The 10,600-nt window shown below is 38.9% G+C and overlaps 1 long non-coding RNA gene across 1 annotated transcript in view; it reads left to right on the forward strand.

Annotated features, from left to right (window-relative positions):
- Positions 1-10,600, forward strand: part of LOC106147106 — a 13,274-nt gene continuing 2,674 nt past the window's right edge. Inside the window, exon 1 of the long non-coding RNA XR_001231863.1 lies at positions 1-42. This is a non-coding gene — a long non-coding RNA (uncharacterized LOC106147106). The remainder of the gene's footprint in view (positions 43-10,600) is intronic.

Below are 10,600 nucleotides of genomic sequence, written 5' to 3' on the forward strand. Positions count from 1 at the left end.
TAAATAAATATATATATACATATATACATGCACACACACAAGGTAAAATAGTCATACTACTAATTGCTATTAGCTCATTGAAAGGAAAGGTTTATGCCTATATTCTTTGATCAATTTTTCATGCCTATATCTTGTAATATGAGCAACTACTTTGAATATAACAATATACAATATACTAACCATTGTTACTTTCCTACAATCTTGTTTTGAAATTTTATACCATGTTTTATTATTTTTCTTTTCTTTAAAATAAAATAAAATGTCACTGAAAAGTCTCAGAAAAAAGTGCAAAGTGAAGCAGCAAATGCTGACCCTGAAGCTTCAAGTTATCTAGAAGATCTTGATAAGATTTATGAATGTGGCTTCATATAATAGATTTTCAGTGGAAAAAGATTTGATCTAAGATTTTTCAAGGTAGGAGAAGAGAAACCAATGCCTTGTTTCAAAGGACAGGCTGATTTTCTTTTAGAAGGTAATGCAACTGGTGACTTTGTTCATTTGCCATTCTGAAAATCTTACAGCCCTTAAAAATTAAATCTACTCAACCTGTGCTCTATAAGTGGATCAATGATGCCTGGATGACAGCACATCTATTTACAACATGATATACTGAATTTAAGTCCACTGTCGAGATTCACAGGTCAGAAAACCTGACAGTGTACCTGGCCACCTAGGAGCTCTGATGGAGTTGTATTACTGTTCGCTTGCCTGCTGACACTAGCCATTCTGCTGCCCATGGATTGAGTGGTTTTGACTTTAAAGTCTTATTAAGAAATATATTTTGTAAGGCTATAGCTGCTATAGATGGTGAGTCCTCTAATGGATCTGAGCAAAGTAAATTGAAAATCTTGGAAAGGATTCACCATTTTAGATGCTGCTAAGAATATTCATGATTCGGGAAGAGAGGTTATAGTAATAACAGTAGGAGTTTAGAAGAACTCGATTCCAATCATCATGAAGGAATTTGAGGGATTTCAAATTTCCATGGAATAAATAACTGCAGAGTGGAAATAATAAGAAATGTGGAATTAGAAGTCGAGCCTAGAAGTGACTCAGTCACTGCATTCCCATGATAAAATGGAACACATGAGTTGTTTCTTAGAAATGAGCGTGGTAGTTTCTTGACATGGAATGTACTCGTGGTGATGTGAACACTGTTGAAATGAAGGATTTAGAGTATTACACAGACTTAGTTGATAAAGCAGCAACAGGGTTTGAGAGAAGATTGACTTCAGTTTGAAAGCTCTGAGTAAAATTGCATGCAACAGAGAACGAAGGGAATCATTAATGTGGCAAACATCCCTAATTTTTAAACTTTGCCACAGCTATCCCAACCTTTAGTAACCACTACTTTTAGCAGCCAGCAGCTATTAAAATCAAGGCAAGACCCCCCTCCCCTACGTCAGCAAAAAAATTACAGTTTGCTATAGACTCAGATGATCCTTAGCATTTTTTTGTTTCGTTTTTTGTTTTTTTCCAATACCAGGAATGGAACTCACAACCTCACGCTTGCCAGTCAGGCTCTGTGCCGCTGAGCTAAATCCCCAGCCCCGATCCTTAGCATTTAGCAGTAAGCTTCTTGAAATTTAAGAGTTCTCTTACAGTATTTTTTATTTTTAAATGTGCTTTTATTTTTATTAGTATATGTTTGGAGTACATAATATCACATTCATCATGGACAGTTGGTACCTGTACATAACACATTCTAGTTCTTCTCCCCTTCTCTGCTCTGCCTTCCCACATGTGCTCATCCCTCCCCTTCATTTGTGTTGAATCTGTCATTTGTTGAATTTTACATTATAGCAGTTACATCTTTCATTTCTGGTTCTTTTTGACTTTTTTTTAAATACAGTTGTGCTTCACTAAGTGATGGGTGTACTCCCCCCTCTTTTCATTAGTATATATGCAGTACCTAGTAAAATTCTTTGTGGGAAGTTGTTGGTACATGTATATAACACAACTCAGTTGTTTTTTCATCCCCTTCTGCCCTCCCTTGCTTTTTTTTTTTTTTTTTTTTTTTTTTTTTTTGGTCTTTTTGAGACAGGGTCTCTCTGTGCAGTTCAGGCTGGCCTTGAGCTCACTTTGTAATCCATGCTGGTCTCGAACTCGCAACGACCTCCTGCCTCACCCTCCCAAGTGCTGGGATTACAGGAATGTGTCACCACGCCTGACTCTCCCCCCGTCTCTTTGATCTCATTCCCATTTGAAAATGATGAATCTACTTATTTCCCATTATCTTTTATTTTGCTCCATTTTGAGTTTCATAGGGAAGAGAAATAATACAATATTTGTGTATGATTTATTTCACTTAATATGATCTCAGGATGCATCCATTTTCCTACAGATGACTCAAGTTTATCCTTCATAGTAGAGCTAGTACTCCATTATGTATAAATGCACAATTTCTTTATCCATTTGCCACATTCAGCATAGCTATGTTCTGGGGTTGAGGGTATAGTGGGAGGATGGAGAAATAAATATAAAATAATACAAAAAGCTGAGGTCAGGCAGAGCCCCCTCTCTAGATGGGAGGAAAGGAACTGCTCAACGACAGTTTAGCAGGTTGATGTCAGGTGACACCCGTCTGTCTAGCAGTCTACTTGCATGATAGCCTGGGACGCCATGAGTTCTTGGAGCTAGAGCAGCTTGTTCACATAGCTTGCCTTTGGCTCTCTGTTCTTGGGAAGGCCTTGCTCCAGCTCCACATGCGTGATCAATTTCCAGCTTCAGCCACTCCCCACATCCATTCATCTGTTGATTGACATAGCTGTTTCCAAGATTTAGCTATTTTGAATTGTGCTGTTAAAAACATGGGTATTCATGTATCACTGTAATAAGATGTCTTTAACTTTTGGGACAATACCAAGAAGGGTAATGGTTGGGCAGAATGGAATTTCTATTTTAGATTTTTGAAGAATCTTCATACTAATTTCCATAATGATTACACTGTTTATATTCCCACCAACAACATGAGTTCCTTTTCCCATACCCTCACCAGCACTTACCATGTTTGGTTTCCTTTTTTGTTTTTGGGGGTTTTTTTGTTTTGTTTGGTTTTGGTTTTGGTTTTGGTTTTGGTTTTTTCCCAGTACCGGGAATCAAACTCTGGACCTTGCGCTTGCCAGGCAGGCCCTGTGCTGCTGAGCTAAATCCCCAGCTCCTATGTTTGGTTTCTTGATGCCAGCCATTTTTCTGGAGTGAGATGGAATCTTGGTGCTTTAATTTTTATTTCTCCAATGACAATGTTGAACACTTTTTTCATATATCTATTGGCCATTGGTACTACTTCTGAGATGTGTCTGTTCATTTTAGTTGCCTGCCTTTTGATTGGGTCTTTTAGTTTGGAGAAGTCTAATGTTTTTGAGTTTTTTTTAATATTCTAGATGTTAGCCCTCTGTCCACAGAGGAGCTCTCAAAAATTTGTTCTGTGCATTGTCGCTTCACTCGGTGGTTTCCTGTGCAAACGTTTATAGTTTGATATAACCCTATAAATTGATTGTTGGTGCTATTTATTGTTCAGCTGGGGTTCTGTTTAGAAGGTGACTTACCTATACCCATGTCAGTGATGGTGAATCTTTTAGAGCTTTCAGTGATACAGTTATACAGACATGCTCCTGCAGCATGCCTGCTATAGGTTTGCCACCACTAGCCTCTCTCGTTGTTTTACCTGTTTTATCTTACAGCAGATTCTGTTTTAACATTTAGATCTTTGATCCATTTTTATTTTAGTTTAATATATGCTAAAAGATACAGGTATAGATTTGATCTTCTCTGTATGTGGATAGCCAGTATTCCCAGAACCATTTATTTAAAAAGTCTGCTTTTCCTCTAGTTTCTGTCTTTGGAACCTTTTGAAAGATCTGATAGCTGAATGTACCTGGGGTTGTTTCTGCATCCTCTATTCTGTTCCATCTGCTGCATGTCTGGAATTGTGATGTGTCCTGCTTTGCTATAGTTACCTGGGATTGCTTTTGTTATTCTAGGTTTCTTCTGGTTCCATATTAATGTTAGGGTTGCTTTCTCTAGTTTGGTGAGAGATGCTGTTTGATTGGGAGTACATTAAATCGGTGTGTCAGTTCTGGAACTATAGCTATTTTCACTGTATTGATTCTGCCTGTCCAGGAACAAGGGATAACTTTTGATTTCCTGATGTCCTCTCAGTCTCTGTATTCAGAGTACTTTGGTTTTCATTGTAGAGGTTTTCCACTTCCTTGGTTAGTTTTACTTGTAAGTATTTTGTTTTTCTTGGTGCTCATGTGAATGGTATCATTTTCCTAATTACTTTCTCAGTGAATTCATTATTAATGTACAGAAACATGATTTTTGTGTGATTTTGTGTCCTTTTATAGTACTAAATTTGGCTATTCTAGGAGTCTTGGTAGAATTTTTTGGATTTGCTATGTAGAATATCATGTCATCTGCAAATAATGATAATTTGACTTCCTTTGCAATACATACCTTTTTATTTCTTTCTCTTGTCTGATTGTGCTAGCTAATGTTTTATTACAGTATTGAACAGGAGTGGTAATAGTCTTGTCTCCTTTCTGATTTTAGAGGGAAAGCTTTTAGTTTTTCCTCATTTAATATGATGTTGGTAGTAGTTTATCATAAATGGCTTTTTATCAGGTTCAGGTAAGGCCCTTCTCTACCTTATTGTCTAGGGTTTTTATCATGGATTTTGAACTTTTATCAAAGGATTTTTATCTGTTGAGATGATCATGTGATTTTTGTTCTTCTGTCCACTTGTTTAAGGTTTACTTCAATTCCAAAATTTCTGGTTATATTTTTGTGTAGTTGATCTATTTGTCCAGTAGAGCATTGAGGTCTCCCACTATAATTGTGTTGATGTTTATCGTATCTCTTATGTTCACAAGTGTTTTTTATGAAGTTGAGTGTGCTTGTGTTCAATGCATATGTGTTTATTATTTTATCTCTATGTGTTGAATTGTTCCCTTATCCAATATGTAGTGACCTCCTTTGTCTCTTCCAATCAGTTTTGGCTTGAAGTCCACTTTGTCTTAAAATAGGATAGGTACTCCAGTTTTTTAGTTTTCTCTTACATGGACTATTTTCCATCCTTTGACTTTTAGTCTATAAATTTTTGTTTGGATTAAATACATTTTTTGTGTACAGCACACCATTGGATTTTGTTTTTTGATCTGTTCTGCAACTTGTGTCTTTTGATTGAAGGATTGAGACCATTCATACTGAGAATTATTTCTCAAAGTATTAACTTCTTTCTGTAATTGCATTATTTTTCCTTTGCTAATTTCTTTCCCCCCTTTTGTTTATGTGCTCGTTCTGCGTGGAAGATTTGTTCTCTTAGACTTTTTGGCATTATTTGCTTCATTGTGTCTTTCTAGGTTATCCCTGATGATTTTTTTTGGAGTACTGGTTTATTGGTCATGAATTTCTTGAGGTGCTCTTTCTCATTGGAAGACCTTATTTCTCCATCAATTTTGGGTCGGAAGTTGTTTTACAGTTGAAACACTTCACTCGAAACTTTTTTGGCCTTAAAGTTTATGTTGAGAAGTCTGCTGTAATTCTAATGATCTTATCTTAGTAAGTGATTCATTGGTTTTCTTCTCTAACAGCTTTTAAGATTCTGTCCTTGTGTTGGACTTCTCAGATTTTGACTGTGAAGAACAGTCAAAGAACCTCTGTGGAGAAGTTGTTTTCGTACTGTTGCTCTTTGGGATTCTATATGGTTCACTTACCTGCATGTTAAATTTCTTTTCCCATATTTGAAAAGTTTTCTGTTATTTCTGTAAGGTTTTTTTTATACCATTGCTGCTGTCTTCTGACTTTTCGCTAATCCCAATTAATCTGAGACTAGTGTTCTTTGTGGCTGCTACCAGCTGTTAGATCCATTTTTCCTGTTCTCCTGTTGCTTTTTAAGGTGTCTCTCAATTAGGCAGAAGCATCAGGTGTATCTTCTAGTTTTGACACTGTCCTCACATTGGCCACTTCAGCTGTCCATATTTACAATGAATTTTTCATCTCCAGGGTTTCTGATGGAACTCTTAATTCTTTGCTAAACTGGTCATTCATGTTTTGTATTGTTTTGTTCAGCTAAGCTAGCTTTTTGTTAGTGTCTTCTGTAAATTTACTAGTTATTACTGATTATGTCCATTATCAGTGTAGATATATCTTGGAGATCGCCAGGCACATTATTGATCTAGGGTTTTTTTAATCTTATCTTTGTAATTTCCAACTGTGGGGCTTTTGCTCCCTTTCTCTATGCCTCATAGATCAGCTTTGAGAGCAGAGTTTTTTGGAGGTATTTTGTTGCTTTTGTGTGTGTGTGTGTGTGTGTGTGCACGCGCATGTGCATACCTGCGCATATTATAATGGAAAGACTTGTTGGTATGAATATCTCTTTAGTTAGTAACTGCTTACAGTGATACACTCTGGGTATGACTGCCTGTAGACCTTTTCCTCTCTCCAAGGTCCATTGAACTCTGAATTTGAGAGGGAAGGGTGCAGTGCAATTAGTCCAGCACCACTTCTCTGGAAGTGGATCTCGGTATTGTTGATGACACAAAGGCAATCCAGGTATTGACGTGCAAAGAAAACCAATTAATGACTGTGCCATCTTAGCAATAGCAATAAAATCAGCAACAATAATAGCATCAAAGATAAACTGGACATTGATATACCCTAAGAACCAATAATATACTGTCTTTTGCTATAGAAAAGCAATTTTATTATAAACACGAAGACAGACCAAATACTGACATAGTGACTGTCTACTAGATGGAATAACCATACCTCCGTTAACAATAGAAAAGCATTGACAGGTGTGGTGGTGCATGCCTGTAATCCCAGTACTGTGGGAGGCTGAGGCAGGAGGATCATTTGAGTTAAAGGCCAGCCTGGGCTACAAAGTGAGCTCAAGGCCAGCCTGAACTGCATAGCAAGACTCTGCCTCAAAAGACCAAAAAGAAAAAAAAAGCATTCAACAGTAAAAGTGTAGTGCTACCTAAAGATTAAAAAAGCTTAACAGGTAGACTAGTAAAGGTAGAGGAGGTGTGGAATAGGAAAAGGAAAAAAGTAAAATTTGAAAATAAAAGGAAGATGAGAGCAAAGATGAAGGATCATATTGAGTAAAAGGAAATTAATAGAGCTAGATAATAGTAGGAAGAGAAAGGTTAAAAAACAGAAAAAATAAAACTAATAAAGGCAAACAAAAAAAGGTATGAAAAGTTGCTCTGTATTTTGACTAACTGGTTTCCAGAACCCTCAGTTTTGCAGTCCAGCAAGTCTTCTCTCTGCCTGGCTTCATGGCCTGTGATTCTGTGATGTGACCCCACCGCTCCAGAAGCCCCTTTCTCTACACCCAGACTGTGGCAGCCATCCAAGCGGGTGTGTGTCTTACTCATGTTGGCAGATTGGGACTGCTGCTCTCTGCTGGATATAGACAGCAGGGCAGTGCTTCACACAGACCACTGGACTTAATGCTAGCATTTTCAGGCCCAGCCACTTCTGAAGCCACATTCACTGGGCCTGGCTTTTCCCATGGAGATTGGAGCCCCATGTCATTTCCAGCCTGAACTTGAACAGGGAGTTCTGAGTCCAACCCACACTCTCTGTTATGGTTTGTGCCTAAATGTCCCCCAAAGCCTCATGCAGTCATGGGGCAGGCTTCTAGAGTTTGTGATTGATTTCTTGTCCAATGCTGGGATTATGGGTGTGAGTGCTACACTTGCCCTGGGTAGGGGAGCCTGCATACAGTATGAGGGAGGGAAGATGCTCGCCCTCCTCCTTTTTGTGCTGTTACTATTTTTGCTGTCATGAACTGTTGCCCTCTGCCATGTGCCACTCTGTCTTGGAGCCAACCGAGTATGGACTGAAACCTCCACAAACTGTGAGCTAAATAAACCTTTCCTTCCTAAATTCTGGGTGTCAGGTATTTTCTCTCAGCAATGAGAGAAAAGTAACCAAGATGTTCTCTCTGTGGCTGTTTCTCACCCAATCACTGTGATAGGATAATGCTGGAAACCCTGAAATGAAGTTGTTCTGCAGTTCTTCTTTGCCTCAGTCTTTAAAAATTACCACCTTCCCCAGTGGCTCCTGACTAAACCTCCTCTAATGTGGCAGGCACTGCACTGGACTTCTCCAATTTTAACCTGTTGTTAATGCGTCTCTTTGAGGGTAGCCTGCTGGCCTAGTCCATCAGTTCTCCTTGGAAGTGCTGGTTCTCTAAGGCAAGAGGTCTTGCCTTCTCTACTGGGCATTGACCTTGTCCACCATCAGATTGTTCAGTTCGTGCCTCTGCTGCCTGTGCTGAGGAGAAACAAAATGTAGAGCGGGCTCAGTGCTGGCAGGTGGACACAGCCAGGGTGCAGAATTCCTGGGCAGGAAGTCATCTGGGAGTGAATGTGTACCTACCAGCTGTCTATAGATGTGGCTACAATAAAATATTTTAAATTAAGGCTTATGTGGTTTTTTTTCTGACATAATGTTATTGCATCCTTAGTAAACTGCAGTACAGTATAAACTTAACTAGTATATACCCTGAGAAACCAAAATATTTGTATGATGTTGTGATGGTATGAGCCAAACCCACAGTACTCTCCAGTATGCCAGCATACCACTTTCATAAGAATGGTAGAAAGTCACAGCAGTTAACAGCATCCATCTGGGTGAATATGCAAGGGAATGAGCATACTCAATTATTGCTGGCAGAACTAAAGGAACTACAAAATTGCATAGGTGTACAAAAATTGAATTCATATACTTTCAAGAAATTACACTATAGCAAAAAAAAAATCACCCATGTACAAAAAAAAATCACCCATGTACAAAATGTTATATACAGATGTTTACTGAAATATACTGGAGTAAAAATAAATCAGAAAAATGATTGAGTAAATGCTGGTACATTTGTATAATGGAAAATTGTGTTAACGCTAAGAAGGATGTTAGATTTGTATCTGTTGACCTGCAAAGAGGTTAGTGAGAAAAACATTACAGCACAAAGTAAGTTATAATACTTAATAGTGTTTGAGGATTTTTAGTGCTTGCTATTTATATGAAAAGAAAAATATGTGTGTGAAAAAATATGAAATTTCATATGGGGAAAGTGTGTTGGTTGGGGGGGATATTTTGCAAGGGGGAACAATATAATACAGGACACATGCAAGATTATTTATAATAATCGCCCAAAGAACAATGTACAAAAGAGTGCAGGAAATCTGTCCACACCCTAAGACCAAGGAATCCAGCTGAGGGCCTATATCCCACACAAACGTCCTGCATGAGGCCCGCTGAGTACCTAGAGCTCGTAACAATGCCTCCCACAAATCCAACTGGAGGCCTGGAGCCCACAACAACGTCTCATGCAGGCCTGTTTCACGGATTTGCACTGGGAAGGCCCAGAGGTCAGTAGTGGAATCTAGGAAGTCTGTGCCAGCGGGTTGAAGGAGCTGTGCTAGCAGGCTGAGGGATCGTCACTGGAACCAGGAAGCAATGCTCAGAAGAACCAGAGCTCCCCTGAAAGGTACCACAGCAATCCTGAGCAACAGAGAGATACCTAGCTCCTCCCATAATCAAGATGGCCATGTTCCTATCGGGGAAGCCAACGCAGCGAGCTTCTCAGGAGACCAGCAGTGCACCATCTTCCCCTCCTGAGCCAGGAAGCAATGCTCAAAGTGAGGACCAGAGCTCCCCCAAAGTGAACCAAAGCCATTCTCAGTGCCAACAAGATCCTGAGCTCTTCAGAGGATGAAAACGGCCAAGTTCATCAGGAAAGCCAGCATGACAAGTTCCTCCAAAAGAACTAACAGCTCCTACAGCCTCTCAGCTCCCAACAGCCTCACTTCTCCTCCTTCAGGTCTGCCTCTTATGCTGCTGGCAGCAGTCCTCAGGTGGGCCTCCCACACCCAGCACCATGCTGACTCAGTTTAGCTGGGGGTTATAAGTTGACCACCAGTTGTCAATCCACTACAGAAAGTAAAGGGATAACTTCCAAATCCCCTCTCAGTAATGTAATGCCAAAGATAGTTTTGTGAGTATGTTAGCGGGGGTAGAGGTTTACAGTAAATAGGACTTTATGACTTTGGGAGCTGCTCTGTTAAGTGTTCTTGGATCAGGAAAACAGAATTACTGAAATATGTTTGCTACTTGGAGTATCATAAAAGCTGAACAGAGGTGTGGTGCACCTGTTAGGTTTTTAGCAAATGTGAATCAATTTTTGAGTTTTTCAAGATATACTTGTCCATTCTTCCTGGTTTCCTCCACTGTGTATATGGTATATAATTTGGGGAGCTAATGTTGAGTTAAAGCATCACATTGTTGGACAAGCCATTTGAAAGCAGGAACATTTTCTTAAATTCTCCCCCTACAAATACATTTGGTGGGAAATACATTTCTGTCCACAGGAAAAAAATACTGGTGGCCAGTTGTGTCCACTCAATGTACAATTAATGACCTATAGCCTAAAACTGTTACAGTATATTGACCCTTGGGTGTGTCCTAAATGTTATTTTTCAACCTTTGGAATCTATTCAGTATAATTTCTGGAATTATATCATAGTTTTTGTAGGCATATTTTGTTTTCAGTTCTATTTTTTTTTTTTTTTTTTTTTTTTTTTTTTTT

The sequence above is a fragment of the Chinchilla lanigera genome, unplaced genomic scaffold (assembly GCF_000276665.1).
Source record: "Chinchilla lanigera isolate Chin_1 unplaced genomic scaffold, ChiLan1.0 scaffold00007, whole genome shotgun sequence".
Taxonomy (NCBI): Eukaryota; Metazoa; Chordata; class Mammalia; order Rodentia; family Chinchillidae; genus Chinchilla; species Chinchilla lanigera.